Source organism: Sturnus vulgaris, chromosome 7 (genome assembly GCF_052056855.1).
Source record: "Sturnus vulgaris isolate bStuVul1 chromosome 7, bStuVul1.hap1, whole genome shotgun sequence".
NCBI classification, from domain to species: Eukaryota; Metazoa; Chordata; class Aves; order Passeriformes; family Sturnidae; genus Sturnus; species Sturnus vulgaris.
The window spans coordinates 23,974,128-23,997,412 of record NC_142249.1 but is presented as its reverse complement, the minus strand read 5'-3'; the positions used below and the strand labels follow the sequence as shown (position 1 = coordinate 23,997,412).

General features: G+C 40.0%; 1 long non-coding RNA gene across 1 annotated transcript in view; it reads right to left on the bottom strand.

Annotated features, from left to right (window-relative positions):
• Nucleotides 1–18,018, bottom strand: part of LOC148223210 (uncharacterized) — an 81,364-nt gene extending 63,346 nt beyond the window's left edge. Inside the window, exon 1 of the long non-coding RNA XR_015804888.1 lies at nt 17,885–18,018. This is a non-coding gene — a long non-coding RNA (uncharacterized LOC148223210). The remainder of the gene's footprint in view (nt 1–17,884) is intronic.
• Between the last annotated feature and the right edge of the window lie 5,267 nt (nt 18,019–23,285).

Here is a 23,285-nt window from a genome sequence, read left to right as displayed (position 1 = left end):
TTCTAAATATTCCTGCAGTTACTGGGCTCAGAGATTGCCCATGTCTGCTTTAGGTCATTGGAATACTTTCAGGCTAGCTTAATTTAAGAAGTAAATTTCCTTGATCATAATCACACAAAAGAACTGTTTGGCGTGATTGCATATGCAGTTTAGAAACTGCATTTGGTGCATGTGTCACTCATGGGGACAGCCAGCACTCTGCTGCTCAGGAGCCCTCACTGTCAAGTGTCCGACACATCAGTAACTTCACTCTGCCTGCTTTCATTTTGAGACTGAGTGTCTCTGTTTGAGTCATATCTGTAAGGCACAGCAGTCAGGACTTCCTTGCGGTAGGTGCTTTTCAGAGAGATCGCTCCCCGCTGCCTCAGTGAAAGGAGCTTACGTGTGGGATGAGTGGGTACACCTCCAACTCACGGCCTCTGTCCTTGCACTGACCCCTGCCTCTGCTGCTCCTTCTTCCCTATTCTCTTCTCGACCTCTTTTCACAATTGCCCATCTTCCTCTGCAGATGGTCTCTCTGCTGTTCTCTCACCTAATGTGGATTTTGATTTGTCACAGGGAAAAAAAAAAAGGACAACCAAGAGAAAGAAGGTTGGTTGTGAACTCCACATTAATGCTCCCTGAACAGAAACTCTACCTGCATGAAAAATCAAACAGGGAAGGGAATAAAACATGGTGATTTTGAGACCAGATTTTCTCCGATTCCCTGAGAAGCCCAGAAGTCAGGAAGTCACTGTCAGCTGCCTGTTTCTGTGTTTCAGCCTTATTTTCAGCACAGGTTAGAATTTTTTGCCATCACTTTTGGCTCTTATTCGCCTTTCCTGGAGAGGGAAGCATATGGGAATGCTTGACAGAGCTTAAGATTCCGCAGTCCTGAGGTAGTGAATACTATTACAACGTCAAGCAGCCCTGGAAGTGCTCCGGCTCCTTCCCAAGGACAGCCCCAAATCTCCTTACAATCTGCCCGGGCTGTTCTCAGCAAAGCTCGGCAAGACCCCAGGTTTTTCCCCCCGAGATTCACGGGGTGTTAAAGAAGAGCAGGGCTGTGTGTGGCTAGGCAGTGTTGAAGTGAGACCATCCAATGACAAACACACCGTGAGCTGAAGTCGGAGGCAGTAGCGCTCCTCCCTCCCCCTCAAACCCTGACGGTGCTTCTGTATCACTACAGATACATTATCTTATTTACAGAATTACAAACTAACGATAGGGTATGAAAATGCAAAGCGCTGTGCTAACCTGGAGTCTCTCAGTTTCCTCCTTTGGTAAATTTGTCTCGTAATAAGAAGGATGTTTTTTGTCTGTGAATAATAAACGCTTTGAGCTTGAATTAATTCAAATATTTCTCTCCTATCTCACTTGGTAAAATAATAGGGATATTCCAGGCTATCTCCTATTGCCCATTAATGTTGTGTATATAAATAAGCCAGGTTATCTTTTTCTTGTGAGAAATATTTTATCTAACAGGCTCTTGTCTAGTGGTTCCAGTACTCTACCACTCTAAATTAGGACACTTTATCTTAAGGCTTCATAATCTTACGAGACTATAATTGGAAAGTTTATAAAAAAAAATCCTGCTTTGTAAGCTTGGCAGCTGAGATAGAAAGAGGGAATGAGAAGGGCTACAGCAGAATTACACCATCACTGCTAGCCTGACTCCGCTTGACAGAGCCGTTTAATATTTTGACAAGACAAAATATAAAGCAGCATTTTATTCTGTAGAGACTTCACTAGACACAAGCATGGAAGTGCTTGTGATCAATAAAGTTTGCGGTGGAGAGTGATTTATTTACAGCAGGGTATTATGTAGAGAAAGAGCTGTGATATTTCCACAGGCTTTGACGGCATAATGGGCCCCTCTCAATCCTTACATGGAAGGGTTAGATTGTCATGGTTGCTCAGGCAGTATTCAAAACGTTATCTGATCAGCCTTAAAGACTTCAGAACGAGACAGATGATTAGTTACCCTAAACGATTCTCATCATGCAGAAATTGATGATTTAATATAGTCAATGACAGACGATTCCATTTGTACTAGATAAAGTGTCTGCGGTTTGTATCAATCATAATAGAGTTATTATTGAGCATAAAAGAAAAGCATGTTTAATATCATTAATTCCAGATATGTCGCTTTCCACATCTGGCATTCATCCATAGAGCAGAACCACTCCAGGCTATCATTCCTGCCTGTGTGCTGGTGACTCCAGTGTTTTTTGTAATTTCAAAATGTTTTTCAGCACCTCCAGCTAGGTGCAATAACAGTTTACAGATTACCTATGTCATCACATTTTGACAAACTTCTCAATCTGATGTGACCTTCATCTTTAGCCATCTGCTTGCCTTTGTTTCTGCCTTTTTTTTTTTTTTATAAACCTCTGCAGCTTAAAGCTGTAGTGGTTTGTTCCATATTCTTCTAGGTCAACATTTCACCTGTGCAAATCCAGAAACACAAACTGAAATGTACAGACAGTAACGCAGGTTCAAGTCTCAAGGTGGCTGACACTGGGCAAATCTCCCAGGTAGATGTTTTCATCACTTATACCAAATGCTTTTTAATTGTTAATTTTTATCAACAATCTCTGCATAAAAATCAGCATTCAAAAAATATCCTATGTGCAGCCAGTCCTTCTTCAGGACCTTTCTTTTTTTTTAATTTCTAGAATATGTGGGACAGAGTCTGGATGTTTCTAAAACCAAATCATAAATACCTATAAAGTGACTGAGCAGAAACCATGCTGAAAATGCAGCTCAGTCCACTGCCTGTGGAATTCATGCATTCAGTCATGGAACCCCAACACATACACTAGAGAATCCAAACACATGTGCCTCTGCTGTCCAGCAGGGAAACTAAAATCCCAGAAAACTGCTGCATACAGATATTTTTTCTCCCTATTTTCCTGAATCCCAGCTCAAACTTCAAAGAGGAATGCGTTTTGTGTATTTATTCACTCAGATGGACAATTGCATGGTTCTAAGTGATAAATGCTCAAAAAAAAAATTAGAGTTATAAAAGAGTGTGAGTAAGCTTGTTTTTAAACACTGGGTCTAAGATTTCCTCTTATATTGTTTAAATAAGAAAATTGGCGAGGCGTTCTTTTATATGCCATCATAGGGACCTCCTCACCTTTTTTCCCCTCCTTGCATGGGTGTTTTATACCAGTGGGGAGAACAGTCCAAATGAGCTGGCCAGCTGCCAGTTCAAACAGTGGGAAGTTTACTGATGCTGGAAGCTTTTTTAATTTTGTGTTTTATTTTGGAAGGCGGACTAAAGAAAGCTGGTAGCATTTCAGGAGCAAAGAGTTGTCCTGCACTTCAGGCTCTGCCATCAACCAAGCACTGTAACATCTCCTATCCTGCAGAGTTCAATTTAAAGATCAAACCCACTATTTACCTCCTCCTCTCTACTCTTCCAATAGAAACAACAAGAACCAAACCATCTGTGTAACTACTACTGTATATTCAAGTATTTTAACCAGGGGAGAAAAGGAATGGAAACTACTCTGTAGGTAGTGCAAAATAGTTGGTTATTCTGTGCAAAACAAGAGGCAGAAAGTTAGGCACAGCCCTAAACTGACCTCAAGGCCCAGAAAAGGCAGTTACCAAGATCAGTTAGTATTAATTAATAAAGGTCTTGACCTTATACTTTATTTTTATTTTCTCTGTAGTTACTGATGTTTCCTTCAGTGATGAAGCCATTTTTTCCAGTAGGGAAGAGCTTGTGGCTGCTAATCCCCAGTCCTCTCTTTCAGGTGCTGCCCATTTCATTTCTGCAGATCATGACCCATGAAACCAGACTGGTGTAAGGATGCTGTGCTACCACCAGACCTCTCATCTCCTCTGCCTGGCCCATTTTTCTGATCTGGCATGCAGAACCACCCCTGAAACTGTTTCTCCAGAGCAGCCAAGAGGGAAAGAAGCTGCTCTGATCGAGTGAGAATAAGCAGCCAAGGGAGGTGCGGAATGTCCTAGGAAGGTATTGATGGCAGGGGACATGCTCCAGGAGTTCCATCATCAACAGCACCACTTCTCAGGGACTTTAGGCAAAGACCTTCAGCCTCAGACAAGATTGTTTTAACATCTAAGACGGAAGAAACTGGGAAACTAGCAACAGCTGCTGACCTTAACATTATTTATCCCTGTGACCCAAATTTCTGAATACAGGTGAAATAGGTACAATTTTGGTCAACCACTTGAAAAAAAAGGTAACAGGTATCAAAGATGAGACAAGAAGTAATCATTAACTAATTTTGGTTAGTGCTTTTCACATTAAAAATTCTTCCATTGTGAAAATAAGATGAAAATTTAAGTATTCAATGCAGGAAGCTATAAATATAAAATATAGGCACAGAATATAGCATATGGCTTAAAGCAGTAATGATAAATCACCACAATAACTCACATTCACTCGACAGCTGAAACTGCCAGAGCAGAGTAACAGGTGTCTGCTTCCTCAGTATCATTAAAGATTTTAGTGCAGTTATTTCTTGCTGCAAATAGGTATATGCATATGTGCATTTGTATGTATGCATGAGTATGTAAGTGTAGATGAGAGGAATTGCTACCAGTGAGTTACAAAAATAAAGATATCATGGTTTCAGTTCTTCAGGAAAGCCCTGAAAGAAGAAAAAAAGCCTTATTTTCCTCTAAATCTGCTTACTGGAAATTACCACTACCTCAGAGGACACCTACCTTTGGGCTTCAATTTCTAGCACGAGACATGGGGGAAGATGGCTGGTTTGACAGGTGTCAGATGATGTTAGCATAATCTCACATATTCTCTAAGAATCATCTCATGGCAAATCTATCCACCATCTTCTGAAGGAAAAACAAAAAGAAATTTCCTAAAACCTGAAAGGAAAAAAATCATTCTAATTATTCTCCAGCATATAAAAAACTTCCTATTGAAGAAAATGGCTATAGGTAAAACTAAAAATAAATGAACTATAAAGGAAGATTTAGGAAGAGATGGAAGAATGAGATATCCTGGATCACAGCAGTGAATATATAGGTAGAGATTTTTAAAGAAGACTGAATTACTATCTGAATAAGATTTCGAGTCTTGAAAATTAAAAGTTTCGGGAAAAGGTCTTGAAATCAAAAATATTAGAGGGTACTGACAGAGCCATATAAAATGAAGGAGGTGAAATTTTCTGTATTGTTAGGAGATAAAAAAGAGTAATGACTGCTTTAAGTGGGCAAAGCATAGAGAAAGAGCTATAATATAAACTGAAGAGTGGGCCAAGAAGAGGCACAGACACTGGACACTGTCCTCTGGTGTGTATATCTGGTATACTCCACCACTCAGCTGGCCATGTCTTGGCCACAGTAGAATGAAGCTTTTGACTCCTGCAAAGGACACAGAGATCCAGTCTCCTCCACCACTGGTTCCTACTCAGGTGTAAATAGGATCTGTGTGGACAGCATACTGCTGTTGGCAGTCCCAGCTGGTCCCCAGACCAGTGACCTTACATTTCCCCTGCTTCACTTTGCCTGGTGCTTTGTATTCCCTGACTCTCTGGAAGAGCCATCTTCTGCATCCCTCTGATTCTTCTCTTGACCCCTAGATTTCTATACCACTTTAGTATTCCAAACTCTCTCCTAGAGTTTTGTAGCCATGTAAAACAGTAAACACCATTCACAGGGCCAGTCTCTGGACCCCCTGAAACAACGGGAAATGGCAGGCAGGCAGCCACACAGACGCTTATTTCTGCACATGAGTCCTGGTGGGATCAGCCCTTGTTGTCAGCAGCCACAGCTCAGCATTAGCTCTACTGTAAGATGTGCAGAATGGCTTCCTCACTGCACACAGGAAAACCCCTCCAATGGAAAATAAAACTATTTAGAAGCTTAAAATAAGCACTGATAAAAATGATAAGAATTGTTATGCAATACTGGCAGGGACTGAGCGATGTGAAAGACACCTTGGGAAGATGCTGGCAAGACCAAAACACATGGCAGCTTTAGTATTGGATGGGTACTAGCAGCAGAGTTTCTACCAGATGCATTCAGGTGAGCAGTGGAGCCCAGGCCCTGGTAAAGCTGGATTCCTTAGCCTGACAGAGCCTAGCCTACCCTCTCGCCAATTTAGCAACAACAGCAACAACAAAATCTGTTTTCTCACTAGTTTTGTAAGCCAGCTGTGATTTACGTCTCCTTGTCCAACAACAGGATGTTCCCATGAGAATAAATCTCTTTTCAGTTTCGGACTTGTCTCCAAAATCTCAAGATGTTTGGTTAAAGCGACATTTCAGCCACTTTCCTTCAGCAAAAGTGACACTGAGCACAATAGCAGAGAAACTGAGAGAGGGCTGTATGTAGACAGGCAAGAAAATCAAACTCAAGAACCAGTGCTGTGTGGAGCCACTTAAAGTCAAGACATATATTTTATTTCTCACCTTTCAAGCAAATACATGTCTTTTGTGTCCACTCTTTAGGGTTACATGGAAAAGTGAAACCTTGGAGACAGGAAAGAAAGAGACAACAGGTTATTACAGACCTCACTGCTGTCCTAGATGATTCTTCCTTTTCTCCATACAGTGAATTAGCTCTTTGTAGAAGAATTGAGTTCAAGTCTTAAGACATAGTGAATTACTACTCTAATTTACCAGTGTCAGCTCTGTTTCAAAGCACTGTTAATCATTTAGTTTTGTGTGTTTTACAAAGTTGAGGCAGATATTTCTAAATGTATTGTGGGACACATGAGGGTACATCTTACCTACTTACACATATATACTTCAATAAATTGATAGTTATTAAAATTCATATATAAGAAACTGTATTTGAGTTCCAATCCATCTTGTGGTCAACACCATCCAGTAATTTTGTCCTTTTTCTTTTCTCTTTTTATGCAGGCCACCCATTCAATTAAAATTCTATCAAAACTGTGCAGTTGATCTAATTTCTCATAATCAAAGCAGTTACTTTAAGTTTTAGTTTGCTATAATTATACTGCTACAGACTTTAAACACTCTAAAATATGAGGGAGAGGGTATGGTGTTGCAGCCCCAGCAAGCATCACCTCAAGTCTCTGTGGCCTCTCCATAGCTTTCCTGTGCCTGTCATATTATCATCTTTCCACTTGATCTTATAAAGAGTTTATATTTGCACCCTGCCAGTTTGATATTATTTTTCTTTTTCTGAAGTTGATGTTTGATGCCTCAGCATAACTGAAGGCAAATCCACTCACAGCATCATGCAAAGCTGAAGTGCTCTTTACCCCACCACTTGGTTTTGCACAGCTTCCCTAAGCCCTGGGTTTTCTCCTGAACATTTCACTCTTAGCAGCCTGTTTTCTGTTCCCTCCAGGAGGGATTGTGCTGTGCATTTTGCACAACTGGATCTCCTATTCTGCCCTTAAAATATGCACATTTCTAACAGCTTTTTTTTTCCTTCAAAGAGCTAAAAGCATAGGATCATCTTGCCCTTGCTCTCTTTTGCTGGCTGCCCAACAAGGAAGGAGTGGGCTCAGAAGGATTACCACAGGAAATAAACCTGAAAATGGACAGGGCAGAGATGAAAACAAATCAAGGTGCATTAGATGGACCTGAGTGATGCTGTTGGCAGGAAACCTTTGGAAGAGTGAGCTTGTACTGCAGTGAACTTCAGCAAGGCTTTCTGGCTTTCTGTCATTCCCAACATGAGGAATAATACCTGTAGCTGAAACAGCTCAAAGAGAAATCTACTCATATTAAAAAAAAAGTAAACAAAGTTGATCGATTCAGAGCTCATATCCTCATCTGGGATACTGTGACTCTCTGAGAATTATAGACACAATAGAATTATCTCTCTGAGAACACAGACACAATCCCCAGCTTGTTCCATTCTGCAGGGCTTTCCTTATAGGTCTCAGTTAAAGCAAATCTCATTAGTAGGGTTCATTTCCCATTCCTGCACAGTTCTAGGCTCCCCATGCACTCCACGTTCCTGAAGCCTGCCATGTGGGAGGAGAGTTTTTTGCCACATTTTTGGGCAGGATTCTGACTGGCATACTCTCCTAAAATCACAACCTAGAACTCAGACCTCACATACTAGCATGACCTTTAGCCAATATGATATGCATACATTCATGTCCATATAAAACAAAAATATGTGGAGGTGTCCCATCAGTATTAGTATATCAGGTTATTAGTTGTCCCTTCCCTTCATATCGTTAGGTCTTTTTCACATGAAAATGCACTAGAAGGGCACCTATTAAGGGCAAGGCTGTGAAAAATCAAAATATCTTTGATCAAACTTGTTGGTAATGAAACCAAAGAAAGAGAATCTTACAGCCCACATTACATAAACAGATAACAAAGTGAAAATGAGTGTATTTGCTTCCACCCTACTTTGCAGCACATGCAGTGTACACCTACCACACAATAACATACATTACTGAATAATAAATCACACTTTGATCCAAATAACCCAAAGCATTTTACAAACACTAATTAAAATTTGAAATATCTCTCTGAGGTACTTAAACAACAATGTACATAATTTGTAGGTGGGAAAAGTGAGCCAAGGGAAGGTTAAATTATCTCACTCAGGATGAGAAGGGGAATCAGTTAAAAATCAGGAAGATGATATGTGTCTGTACCCCACTCCTCTATACAAACTGAGGGCATCTGTCCTTGAATCTGCAGAGTAAGCATTATAGTAACTTTAAAAAGCTTGCCCAGATTACTTGTCAGAGTGCATTTAGTTACTCTGAATTCTAAGCATCTGGTTTCAAACTACTATGTAGGTTCTATCATATTCCTGTTTCCCAGTATTGCAAGACTTAATGGGAAAAACAATCTCTGCTCATCATATAAACCACTCCTGGATGTGACTCCGTGACGACTGGATACAACCACGTGAGTTCTCCTGAGATGACCACTAATTGGTCCTTCGTGGCAACTACTGCTGCCTCCAGGAATTTGCATTGCATCACACAGAAACATAAAAACTGTGAAATAATTACAGAAGAGCTACAGGGAGAGAATGTTGCCACAAGCAATGCTCTGGCCTCTCCTCCTGGGCTGTGTCATGCTCTTCTCAAGCAGCAGCAGGGCCAGCAGGGGCAGCTGCCCTGCCAGCAGGAGCTCCCAGTCCCTTCCACTGCACAGGGCCATCACTGATGAGTTGCCCCATCCTCCCTCATCCCCCTTATGGGGATTAACATTTTGCCTAATTGTAACTATACCTGCCCCCATGAAATTATCTGAATTGCAAAATAACCAAATAAAAGCAAAAAATTACCATATTTATTTTCTAGATTTATTTTTCCCCCTGTTAGCAGAGGTCACTCCTCAACACCAAGCAGGAGGGTAGGAGAGAAGCAGGAGGCAGAACTGTGTGTGGAGGAGTGGCCCCTTCGATAGACAGTTTTCCACTAGAATTGCTCACAAAAAAACTTGCACAGCATTGGAGGCAGCTTTGTGACATTCCTGGGGTATTTAACATTATTGATCTTTTTTGACAAATGAGTAATGTAACATGTTCATTACCATTAATCATCCTTTTTCTAATTCAGGTAAACAAGGGGTAGTTTGGTTCATGCTCAGCTAATATCTATTTTCTTAATTATTTTTACAAGGACCCTGTTTGATTAAATTCAAATACGTATTTATTTGGAAGAGAAATATTTATGTTCTTTTCATTTTAGCAAAGTATTCCATGAAGGATCAACTTTCCTATCTGTGCTATTAAAGAAACAAAAACCAAACACGGTATTGTGTCTTAGAACTACATTTTAAAACTCGGTCTGCTGGCTTTGGCTCTATTAGCATGGAAGTCGACAGCTAGTTTCACAACAATGCTGGGTGGAGAAGAATCAGATTCCCATCCCCTTGCTTGCCTTTGGCAGCTGGGTTGTTATTAGATGTGATTGAAACCCCCACATGTTCCCATCACAAGGCAAGCAGCTCATGGGCTGCCCAGTGCAAATGCTGCTCCCAGAAGGTCCTGCTTTGCTCAGCAGGTGTTTGTTTGGGGTGTGACCTGAGAGCACCACAAGGGCTGGCTCTGGCGCTGCTTTTGCCTGCCTGTCCACCAGGAAGGAACGTCACTGATCCCCCGACTCATCAGCATCCTTTATCTCCAGGATGTTAACCACTCTGCAGGGGACAAAGAAGCATGAAGAGTCTGATTTTCCCAAAACATCCTTCCTGTTGTGATATATTTCAATAACATTAAAAATACCTCCTTGTTATCTGCTCCAAATCTCTCTAGTTAGAACTGTCAAGAGTTGGTAAATGTACTTCTCATGTTCCTTTAGCTGGCTCTTTCATCTGCTTATGCTGACTTTGCTGCCTTTTCACACCCTTTTCAGTGCTGATACCCGGCCTGCTCTCACTGGCTTTTAAACACAGACTTTTTAAACCAGATTTTGAGCTGGGCTATTTCTTTTTCCTGGTCACTATGGGCAGGAGCACTGCATCCTAAGGCCAGTGTTTCCAGCCCTGCTGTTGCTCTGCTCTCCCAGGAGCTCTGGAGCCCCTGTGCTAAGAACTGTGATGCTGCACTAGCAGTATTTCCCATGCCCTGCCTTTCTAATGTTGGTGGCAGCACTGTTTTTAGAAGGGATAAAGGTGATACTGCTATTTCCCCCTGTTATTACTATTTCGGTGCTCTGATGCTGTTCTGCATGTGTGGTACTGACAGGCTGATCACAGAATAATTTATAAATACAGATGTAAAGCACATTTATTTCTCCTAATGAACGTATCAATAACTCTCTCACAGTGATAACTGTGTTTCCTGAAAACAACAAACCCTGAAATAATATTGACAGGACCAATTGCTTGAAACTTGGTAGAAACAGTTTATATTGAAGATACAAGAAGTCACAATAGAAATCCTGTAAGGCAAATGACTCCACAGAGGATAAAAGGTATGAAAAAAATCTCACTTATATTTTAAAAACACAGCTTCAATAATTTATAATGTCATTTAAAAGACTGAATAGAGGTAAATATTGAGATTTTTATGGAAGAAAAAGGAATTATTCCTAAAATATGCCATTAGCTAATACAGAACTGTCATTTCATTTTTTAACAGCCTCAGTTTCCAATAATACCAAGCCCTAAGAACGTTTTTTGTTAGAGTTCAACAAAATTCTCTCTTATGCCTTTGAATGCAAAAGAAAAAGTGAATTTCAAAAAAATCCTGATTTTGGTGGCATCATTGTAAAAAATCCACTGTTAATATAAATTCAGTTAGTTAAGGTGTCTATTAATAAATATGTGCTGCAGTCTCATACCATTGTCTGGCATAAAGGTTTTTAGGGCACATGAAGAAGGTCTCCTCCACTGCCTTACTCCTTTTTACTACCTGATTTTACACCACACAGATAGTGGTATAAGAATGAGAAGAAGCAGCTTACTGGTACTTCTTGGGCTCTCGAGTGTCTGATGGCTGATTCAGAGAGAAAGAAGTTTAAAAGTGAATCATTTCAGAGGGAAAAAAGCTAATAGATGATAGCTCTGAACTGGATAAGCTAGGCAAGAAATAAAACTGGAGCTTTACCAAGTTTCAGATACCTCCAAGAAGACAATGCCAGAGGAGTTTCAGACATATTGCCTTGAAAATGAAGTTAGAAAGAGAATGACTGAGTAGTACATCACAGAAGAAATGGAAACTGAGGCGATGTAAAAAGAAACTTGACATCTCAAATAGTCAGGGCATTAATAAGGATTGGTATAGAGAGCTGTCCCTGACGGCACTGAACTGGGTAGACTGGAAGAAATGGAGGCCACACAACTCCTCTCCTTTTCCTGCCTGTTGTATTAGGAATATCACATTTTGCTGGTCCAATTCAGTTAAGGCAGAGACCAGAAATAGGAACTCCATGTCATGAAATTTGAACTTAGAAAATGCTTTTGGTCTTGTGTCTTTTAATCCAGAGTAGTAAGGGTCATTTTGGTTTTTAGGGACAAAAGTGTAACTTTACAACAACAGAATACTTCTAAGAAGATCATGTGGCTGGACAACACTTTTACTTGTCCTATTTTTAAAGTGTGGCAAAATAAGGAAGAAAAGTGCATGTCTTTCTATTCTACCTCTGCTAATTGACAAAAACCTGACTTATTCCAGTCAGGTATTTTAATACTTTTGCTGATATACTTTCTTCACCTGATGTTATCATTGACTGCTTTTTCCATTGCCATTAATACCTGCCTATGATTGTAGACAGGTAAATAACTGCTGCACAGCATCATCTCTCTCTTACATGATTATCCTCTAGAGACCTTAGTTTTCTTTGCAGCAGCTCTGTCTTTTGGCAAAGCAAAGGAAGATATAGATAGTATAAAGCTATAGAAGAAATTCAGATACATGGTATTGTCTGCTAAGACATTTCCTGATTGTCTTAGACTACCTGCTGGCTCCATTACAGCCTGTCAAAAATTAGAAATCAAAGACTAGGGAAATGTTCTCAGCTTCGTAGTGTTCATAGTGGACTTCTCTGCAGCTTTCACAGAAACTGCAACATGTTAGCAGTTCCTATCACTGACCTTCCCTATATTTTTTGCAGCTTCAGCTTGAAGTTTGCTTGCTTTGATATAAATCATTGCAACGCTGCATTACTATGGAGCAAAATCACACTACACAGGGTAACAGGGGAAGCTGATAACTGGACTTTGGCTGATTATGATTCTTTGCCTTAATAGAGGGAAGTGCCTTGAAACTTAAAACTCCCCAGTGTAGTACAGTCAGGTTTGAATAGCTTATCAAGTTATCATTTTTATGATAACTGGTAACATGCTGGTAACCATGATAGGCTCACAAGAATACAAAAAAATTCTGTTTGGAAAAAAACCTAATTGAAAATTGTATGTATTGATGTGTTCTCCTGTTATCCTTCTTATGATTTCTGTTTTTAATGGAGCTGATCCAAATATCTCAGGGTTGTTCACAAAGCAACTTTAGAGCTTGCTGAGGTCACATATATGTTCTTCAGTGCTTGTTTTGTATATAGGTGTTCCCCAAGTGTGCATGGTAATTTCAACAGTTTACAGTCTATTTATTTAATATTCCTGAAGAAAGAAACTTTAAATGAAGAACAAGATTACATGCCTGACATGTTTCCTCCACAGGCTACAACTCACTTTGGTATTACTGAAGCTACAGAAGCCAGTCTTCCAAACCCCTGTCTCGCTCATATGAATTTGTAATAATGATATGCAGCCTATGACAGCCTCTTTTTCAGATTTGCTTTTCCAAGCAGCCCTGCTGAAATTAAAATTGCAACGCAGATCAATTTCTGCAGGGAAATTGAAACAAAAAGAAAATAATGAATAAAGGAGGATTTCTTATACATAATCATTTTTACTCCTAAAACTTACACCGTTGATTGCTGACCTCTGAAAGGTGGAGAAAGTACTTGTCCCCTGAGTAGATACTCAGAGTTTAGATTTTGTCTACTGTGACTTGATATTCAAATAGCCAATTTTTTTTCCCACACAATAATTCTCACATGTGTTAACCAGTGAAGAAAGAAAATTGGATGTATTGTGTATCATGGAAAAAAAGATCTAGTGCAGACTGAAGAAAAGGCATAAGTGTTCAAGGGAGTAAAAAGATTTTTAAACATTTCCCTTATTTCTCTTTTGTTAGTTTATATTTGTGCATGTGAAGACAAACTTTGCACTAGTTTCTGAGATAATGAAACTTCTATGTGGTGCAATGAAGATCAGTTTGAACAATAATGAGCAGTCACAGGCTCTTTCCAACAGGTTAAGAGTTGTTTTAGATACTTACAATCACCAGAAAAGCTTAACAGTCAGTAGCAGAAAACTTCTGAATTTTTATCCAAGATCACTATCTAGGAGGAAAAGTGCACCTGAAGGTTGCTATTGCCCAAAATTACATTTGGAGACAGGTGCCATTGTCTCTGAAAACAGTGAAATAAGCTCTCCAGCCAATTTGCTGGTTAGAAAGCTGAGATTACTTTGTTAGCAACGCTGGATGCATGGGGAATTCTCTTCAAAGCACGCATGCCCAGTAGCCTAAACAGGTTCTATTCCTCAAACTAATAAATATTCATCACGTTCCTGAATACATGCATATATGCTAATTGTTTCCATGGACTTATTCGGGTATGGTTCTGGATCTCCTGATGAATCTTTTCTCCTTGAGAGTACCTCAAATATGTGGTCAGGTCACAATGTACTTCTAACATTCTTTGCTCTGACACACAATTCTCGTTCTCAAAACTAAAGATATTTGCTAGTACATATTAATCACTAAAATAAGCAAATAAGGAAGTATTAGTTGACACAATACTTACTAGTCTTAGATGTAGGGAGTTAAAACAAGGCCACATAAATCTCAGGTTTGTTTTTAATAAACATTGTATGGTACAAAACATTAACATCAAAATAATTTTTCAAACATCTTCCCTTACTGCTGCTCAGACCTCTTCTTAAAAAATTTAACTTGCTCAGTAACACCATTAGACAGAGGTTCTGTAGATTGAGCACAGGATCCCTACTGACCTTAGAAATTCTTGCAAGAAACTAGACTTTTACCTTCTACAGGCTATTGGCAAATGCTTTCACATACGGTTCTGTGGACTGTGATAAGGGTGTATCACAGTATGTCGTGCAGTAATTTCCTCCAGATCACATGCATCTAATTGCAACTCTGAATAAATTTCAGAACAGGATTGTGTAGTTATAGTCTCCATATTGTCACATGTGTGGGTCCATGTCAGAAAGGGGAGCCACTGGGCTTGGCATCATATGAGTCAAGGGAAAAGAAAATAAATCTTATGAAAGAAGGATCATTCAGTGCCCCTCTCTGCTTAATATTTCCAGCAGAAAAGTCATAGTGGTCCAAATGCATAAAGGACAAGAAAGTAAAGATGGTTTTGAGTCAAATTCCAAATTTCATGCTCATGAATTCTCCACCCCTGACACGCCCCCAAACACTTAGACACAAACAAAGCTTGGTAGGGGAAAACTCCTTCAGCAATGGTCTAGGGAGACAAAATTCAAATGAGAAGAGGGAAACTTAGTTTAGATCAGTACAGATTCCCACCTAGTGACACTAGTGACAAATGTAACCACCCAGATAGGTGAAAACCTCAGGTGTCCAGGCAGACACAGCCAGCATCAAAAGCCCAAGTTTTGTTTGCTCCTAGGGCTGAGCTGTAGGGAACACCTGCTCATTACAGAATTGTTTTGACTTCCTCCTTCCATATCCCCCTCCTCTGTGAGAGCACTTTGCTCATTCAGGCTAGATCTGATCACATTTTCTCCTATTCTCCATCCTCTTTTGGCTTCTGGGCATCTTTAATATGCACAACAAAGTGTCAGTTTCATTACCAGCAATCTGTATTCAAGGATATAAAATTTGTGTAAATTCCACAGCATTGCACAATGTTTCCATTTAACCTGAATGAAATTCAAGTGCAAATGAGGTGTTAGTCATTCATGAATAGAACCCATAATGTGTAGACATGTTTTTTTAAGGTGAATTTAGTACCAAGCGAAGGTGCCAAATTGACAACACTGAAAACTGAAGTCCTCTATGGATTCTTGTAAAAGGGGTGATGAGGGAAGGCAAGCCACACTACTGCTTATAAGTGCTGACAACTTGCACTAGGGATGGAAAGATAATTCAAACATTATGTCCCTTTAAGGCTTCACTCTCTGTAGAGGGAGTATTAGTCCCTACACAAATCTAGTGGGTTTTGTGACACAAAAATTTCAGTGTATAGAAGACTGAGAAATGCAGAGCTCCAAATCATTTCACTTAAGGCGCTCTGTAATGAGATCTAATCAACTTTGAACACCTAGGGGTGAAATTCCTCCTCCTTTCCATAGATATATTTTGTTATATCTCAGGATGGTCTCCAATTTGTTACTGTTAAACAAGTGATGTCATCCCCAAGTAACTAAAATGATTGGAAGTTCTAGAAATAAGTACCAGAGAAAAGGCTGAAACAGTACTTTCATCTTAAAAATACCCAAGATTTGCTTTTAAGACAAATACATAATCCTGCAATGTAAATGCCAGATGACACCCAGCCGATGCACAGGTACTGACTGACCACAGAAAGATCTTTCACTCAATAAATAATTGAATATGGCAAATCCTATCCTGCAGTTTCTTACTGATAAAGCACAGGCTGTAACTACCCCAGTTCAAAATGATTTGGCATCTAGGAAGAAAGGTTTGTAGACAAGAGCAACAGATTTTCTTTAATATCTTCTATACTACCTACATCCAGGCAAAACACAGTTCTGCATTTACAAAATATAGGGTATTGAGGACAATAATTGACTGCCAAGAATTGCAGGGAGGGACCCTACAAGGCTGCATGCCTGGTCAATATCATGGCAGATGAATTTCCCTATGAATAAAGAAAGACTACACACACTGGAAAAACGCTCAACTTCAAATATGTGCAAATAGGTTCTGAACTGATAATTGTGATTCCACAGTAAGAATATACTATAGATCCAAGAAAGAATTAGGTCAGTGCTTATTATCAGTCAAAGGAGCAAATAAACTATTAAGAATTTTTAGGAAGGAATAGAAATAAAACAGAAGTAAACACTGCCTTTGAATAAATCTATGACTCATCTGCATTTTTAATATTTCTGCAGTTGTGGTCTTTTTTCAGGAGAATATGGTTAAATGAAAAAAGGCCAGTAAGGATAATGTATATCAGTGCAAAGGACTGGGTATACAAGAACACCTCAGCTTGAAAAAGCAAACTAAGAGCAAATGCACGGGTCTATCCATGAGCAGTCAGGAAAGAGTGAAAGGGCATCGATTCCCATAGCATCAGTTGTTCACTGAGTCTCAGAAATATAGGCAGCAACAAACAAAATCCAGTTCAAGAAGGAAAGTTTAAGCATGAGTGAGCAAACTTGTGGAACTCACTGCAGAGGTCACAAGGGAGGACTGGGACAACACACAGAGAAGAATTCTGTGGAGTTTACTGCAAGAAACATCCAGCTCAGGAAATACCCTGAGCTGAAAACTGTTGGAAGTGGAGGAGTAGAAGAGATAGCAATATTCTGCCTTTGTCTGACTGGACGTCCACTGTCAGAAGTAGGATGCTGGACTAGATGAACCTTAACCCAACCCAGTAGGACCATTCCTATGTTCTTATGTTGCTGGCTTTACCTCACAGCATGTAGCTATAGATTTCCAATAGCTGAGTGCAGAGAACATAAAGCTATAAACCAGGTAGCTTTGCTGGCACTGACTCTGGTATCTGTCCATTCAACGCTGTGATGCTTCTTAAGTGAGCCTTGACACGTACCCACACTGGGTGTCCCACAGAAACACAAGCATGTGCACGTGTGCAGTTGTGTGTGTTGGGGTGAGTAGAGGAGGGGTAACCCACAACTTCACCCTCATGCAGCTGGTCACAACTGATCAGACTCACTCCCATTTACTCTTGTGGCTGTGGATTAGCATGAACAGAGGCAGGAAACGGTTTCAGCACACACTGGAAGACGGCCAAGCAAGAACAGGAGAATGTGAAGAAGAGAAAATCTTCAGCAGCCCGGGGGATATGTCTCAGTAAAAGCCACAGAACCTCTGGGACAGTCATCTTCAGAATGTGAATTTACCATTGATACAGTTTGCCAAAAAAGCAGCACTGCTGGCTTTTAGCAGACACACAGGTACAGTGCTCCAAGCCTCACTTCCAAAGCACACAACCTACTGCTACCTACAAAACCAATAGTCTCAAGCTTCCCTTGCCTCATCAAACCATGCACTGCAAGAGTGTCATGTTACTCCAAGGATTATTTTTTGTAAGATATATACTTAAAAAAAAAAAAAATCTTCCTTAAACCTTCACTTATTTCCCTGTCTTTTCTTCTTCTGAAGCACTCCTTCCTTTGCATAACTCTAAGGACTGTTGAGGGATAGAGCAATTGTCATTTTAAAATTAACGTACCTCGACACACGTGTTCACAGATGCCATGGAGTGCCTCCTGAATTCGCACATCATCTTTGCATGTGTGCTGTGATTCTCCACAAGGATCGAGATGGTGAAAAACTGCCAAAGACTCCCTGGGACTCCTCCTACTGCTGTAGACAATGGAAAGAGATAGGGAAGAATTATCACTGCCTTCTGAAGTGGCCAAAAACATATCTTTTATACAGTGGTAAAAAAACCCCTGCAATTGCAGCAGGGTAACTGTCACAGCTATCCCAAGGTAAGCACTGCAGGACTGCACCCCACATTTGCATTGCCTCTGATTCTTACTATTTTCTACAGAGGTAGCTCTGTATCAGCTTATAGTATTTCAGTTCCTCTGAATCATTATGTGCAGCATAAATAAGCCTTAAAATTTGGTTGTCCAAAAATCATGACTCTCCAAATTTGCTTTGAAATCATGTGATTTTGAAGCACTGTTATTTTGTCATTTCTACCTCTTGAGCAGAACCTGAGAGAGTAAATACAGGTGCTTGGTCTGCCCAGCCACTGGGGTTTGTCCCCTCTGCAGCACCAGCTAATTCCTTTGGGGACTGAATATAGTGTTGCCAAAAACTTTAACTACAATGTGTCAGAGTAGCTTTTCAAAGGTTCTAAATCAACCCTTATACTTCCCAAAAATCAGAGGAGACCAGATCCATAGGTAGCCTTTGTTACTATGGTATGCCTTTTCTCAGTTTAGAAAGGACAGGACTTTGCTTACACCTACTATTTCAATACCTTGTCACCCATATCTCACTTCACTTTCTCATACACTACAAGTTTTCCATATCCAGCACAGACTCTCTCAGGATCCGTTGCTAATGCTTTGAATTAATTTTTAAATTAGTTCCTCCCTGCCTCTTGTTTAAATTTTAGGTGAGGAAGGAGAGTTGACTGCAGCTAGTACTAAAGACAAGAATAAAAACTTAGTGTCACCATTTGGAACTCTCACCCAATTATCATAATCATACTTTCTAATTTTTTTAATAAAACTAAAAATCCATATCTAAACAAAAGCTTTATTCCTCTATCAGAAATGAAACTTTATTCATAGTTATTAACCATTATAGCAGACATACCCCTTATATAAATATCTATAAAGTAATGAGTCTTTCCTGGAATAAGATGCATATTAATTAGATCCTACAGCACTTGAGAGACTTTGGTTCAATTCCCACCAGTAAGGTCAGGAAATGCATCCACAGTAGTTAGCAGCTAGTTTCAAAATCTCAATGCACCGAGCATGATGGGGTCATTCAGTGGAGCAGATACCCCAAGGGAAGGGTAAAACAAGAGCCAGGGATTATTTCACAGCACTGAACTGGTACACTGCGGGAGTGATGGACTTTCCTTTCAGAACAGAAAAGCTTACCAGCATACTGTCCTTGTGGCCCACTCTCATTATGAAGAATGCAGCATGTGAAGCAACTAATTGGATGATATGGGCTGGAAAACGCTAAGGAAATTGTGTGTGCATGTGTGTATATGTGGTGGGAGACTAACACAGGAGGACAATGCTACCATAGCCACACTGACCCTGCACAGGCAGACACAGGACAAGGCAAACCCCAGTGCTGGCTGGAACAAGCACCTGCATTTACTCCCACTGCCTGTTCAACAGGTAGACATGACAAAACAATCTCACACCCCTGGAAGTGCTCAAAAGGAAGGTGGCTGTGGCACTCGGGGAGGTGGTTTAGCAGTGAACATGGTGGTGGCTGGGCTAATGGTCGGCATTGACGATCTTAGAGACCTTTTCTAACCTTAATGATTCTTAGATCTCCATAAGACTTTGAAGTTCCAGTGCTGAGCAGGGTAAAATAATGCAAAAAAGCCTTCTACCCACTTGAATTTTAAGTTCAGAGGATGATTCACTATTATGAGAAGATGCATTAAATATCTCATCTTTACCCATGGGCTGCTAATGAACCAGGCTCTAAACACAAGAAGAGTTTGTCCAGAATATGGATTTTACATGAGAACACAATTCTTAGAGCACCTCCATGCTATCAAGAGAGGTTTGTTGGTTTTTTTAATATATACTTCTGTTATTCTATCAGTTGTGACAAAGCAAACAGATATGCTCTCTAATCTTTGAATTTTGCTCTTCTTCCACTTTGAATTACAGCACATACATGGAGGAGAGGTATTTTTATATTAGATTTTAGGAAGTTTAAAGAATCATACAATTTTTTAATGGAAGACAAAATTCTCCTGAGGTACTCATGGATGCAAGGACTGGAGAGAAAAAGGGCTTATCAGACTGAAAGTAAAATTATTCTTTATGTCAATTGGAAAAATTCTCTGGTAACTTTTCACTACATAAGTTTTTGTCATAGAAAAAATCCTAAGTGAATGAGCAGTCTTAATATTTTTTGTACTATTGTACAAAAAATATGCTAGAAATGACAGAACTGGGGAGAGATCTTTCCTCATGAGAAAGTTACTCCATTACACTCCTTATAGAGGTGCTATGCTTTTTCTGAAGCATCTGGTGCTGGCTGCATTTGGAGACAGGATCCCAGGTTACTGTGACCTTTGGTCTGCTCTGGCATGGCAGTTCCTCTGCTCTTAGATTGCAGGCTGCACTACCATATTATTTGAATGAATTCAGTGTTGCATATCTACACAAATCATTTATAGGTTTATCAGAAATTTTAGACAAAATTAACATTTGATCTTGCAGGCAGTAGGTAAGTAGTGGGTTTTTAAAATTGTAATCACAATCATGCAGATTATATTCGCCAGGACAATTAAATTCTCCAGTGGCTGTTTCACCATGTGTGTATGGCAGATACACACGGTGCATTATGCTGGCTCTGCCATTACACTTACTGAAACTCACTAAAGGAAAGAGGAATCCACACTTCAAGGGGGAAGAGCATAACTAACACACAGAACTTTCTTCACATGCATCTTAAGTTTCTTGCTGCTGCAGTCCTAAATACCTACATGCCTCTGAGGGTGAGGGGTTATGGGGACCTGGGATGTTTTCTCCTCAGTCCTACCAGTGAGGGTAATCAGCTCGAGGTGGAAGGTCAGGGTCCTGTGGGTCAACAACTGGTCATTCAACTGGCACTGACAAGAGGGCTGTGGCTTTCACAACCATGTGATCCTCTTGAAGGACTGAGGGTTTCTAGGAGCAGATGGGATCCACTCAGTCAAATGGGGCAAAAGAATCTCCACCAACGGGGAAAAGTTCATGGGACCTGATGGGATGTACCCACAAGTTCTGAAGGACCCATCCTGATAGTGGCAAGCCCACTCTCTTTTCTCTTTCTTTCTCTCTCTCTCTTTATCTTTGAGAGCTCCCAAGGACTTGAAGAAAGCAAGTGTCACTCCTGTCTTTAAGTCAGAAGAAGGAAAATCCAGTGAACACCAGGATAGCCTCTACTTGATCCAAGTAAAGGTGAGGAAACAAACAGTCCCAGAAACAAGTTGAATATATAAAAAAAATCATCCATTGCAGCAATGGCAGCCACCAACACTGCAGTCTGCATTAGGAACATTGTCAGCAAGTTGAGCAACATGATCCTTCATCCCTACTCACACCTGGTGAAAAATATCTGGGGGTTGTTAGGTCCAGCCCTGGCCTTCCCAGTATAAGAAAGATGGATTTAGTGATTTGGTGAAGTTTTCAACCTGGGGGTCCTAACAATGTGTAAAAATACCTGGCTTGTGGGAGTAATAGAGAAAATGGAATCAAACTCTTTTCAGTGGTATTTGATGGAAGGACAAGAAACAAAAGAAACCAACTGAAATACATGAAATTCCATCTAAACATAAGAAAACATAGGTGGGTCAAACCTGGATGAGCTCAGTTGGTCAGAGCTAATTACATCAAGGTTGTAGGTCTGATCCCCATATTCACTTCAGAGTTGGATGATCCTTCTGGAGAAGACCATTCTGTGATTCTGTGAAATCTTCATATTAACAAAGGAGGTTGAACACTTTTGGAGGTTGCTCACAGAGGCTGGGGAACCATCATCTTTGGAAATACTCAAGACACAACTGGGCACAACTCCTGGCAACCTTCTCTAGGTGACCCTGCCTGAGCAGGGGGGAGGACTAAGTGTTCTCCAGAGATCTACCAACCTCAGCTATTCTGGGATACTGTGAATTACAGTCCACCTGAAAGATTCCTCCCCAGCAGTTGCACAAAGATTCCTCTTTCTTCAGGATGTAAGTTATTTGCAGCACAGAAGCACAGAGGCTTTTCCATACCTTTACTTCTATCACAGACATCCCATGTTATTTTAAGGGTGATCCCTTTTACCTGAGCACATTTTCCCTGCTACAGAGGAAAGTTCCTCCAGCTTGTGCTTATGCACAAGAATATGAGCTCTTGATTATACTGAGTCTCAGGCTGTGAATCACAAGGAAGATTTTCAGTGCCCAGAAGTTAAATGTGCTAACTCTGACATTTCTGAAGTTCTATTTTTATATGTGCAACAGAAAAACAAATAAAATAAAACATTTCTTTATAACTGCTCTTTATGATAGTACTTATTCAACTACAGCTTTGATGATACCACTATATGCTGCAGCATCTTCTTAGAGTTTCAGTTTTATAAACTACATGTATTAAGTTTTCAGAAGTAGACTTCTTTATCAAGATTTTTATTCCTAATGAGAAAATAATTTTCAAGCAGCATTCTTACATCTCCCATAACCTCCTCGCTGTTAAAAGGTTTAAAATTTACTTCTCAGAACAAAACACAATTCATATCTGGTTATTGTCCTAATGAAATCTATTTCTCCTCCTTACAGAGCTCTTCACTGAGATGCAAAAATTTAACTCACTTGAGTTATAAATACTGTGTGAATTAATAGTCAGCATTGTTTGGAAGGTTTTTTAATTGGCCTGCAGGGAGGCCTTCTGTATGTATTAAACAGATCATGTGTCTGCCTTGCAACTAAACCACCTTTACATTTCCTTTGCACACATTAAACTCAAAGCTGTTTAATGTTTTCTTCGAAGTATCTGGGTTTATTGTTCACACTAGGAAATGACCATTACGTTAATCAGTGCAAAACAAGGTTAGTGATTGGTCCTTAGTGATGTCATTCTACAGTCACAATGCCCTACAAATAAATAGGTCTGGCTGTTCTTCTTATTTTTATTTATAAATTCTGTTTCATAACAGCAGTAAGATGCTCCAGGCCATGCACTTCTTGGGGATTATTGCACTTGTCAGGTGTTTAAAATCACTCAGTCCTCTGCCTGTGCCTTATAATATCACTGGAGGTATATAATCAGCCAGAAATACACTGCCTGGAGTGTCTTAATGCTTTATTATGACATATCTAACTTTCAAAATAAATTATTTATTTGGAAGCTTGGAAGTGTCATAACGATATCCAATCAGTAGCTGAG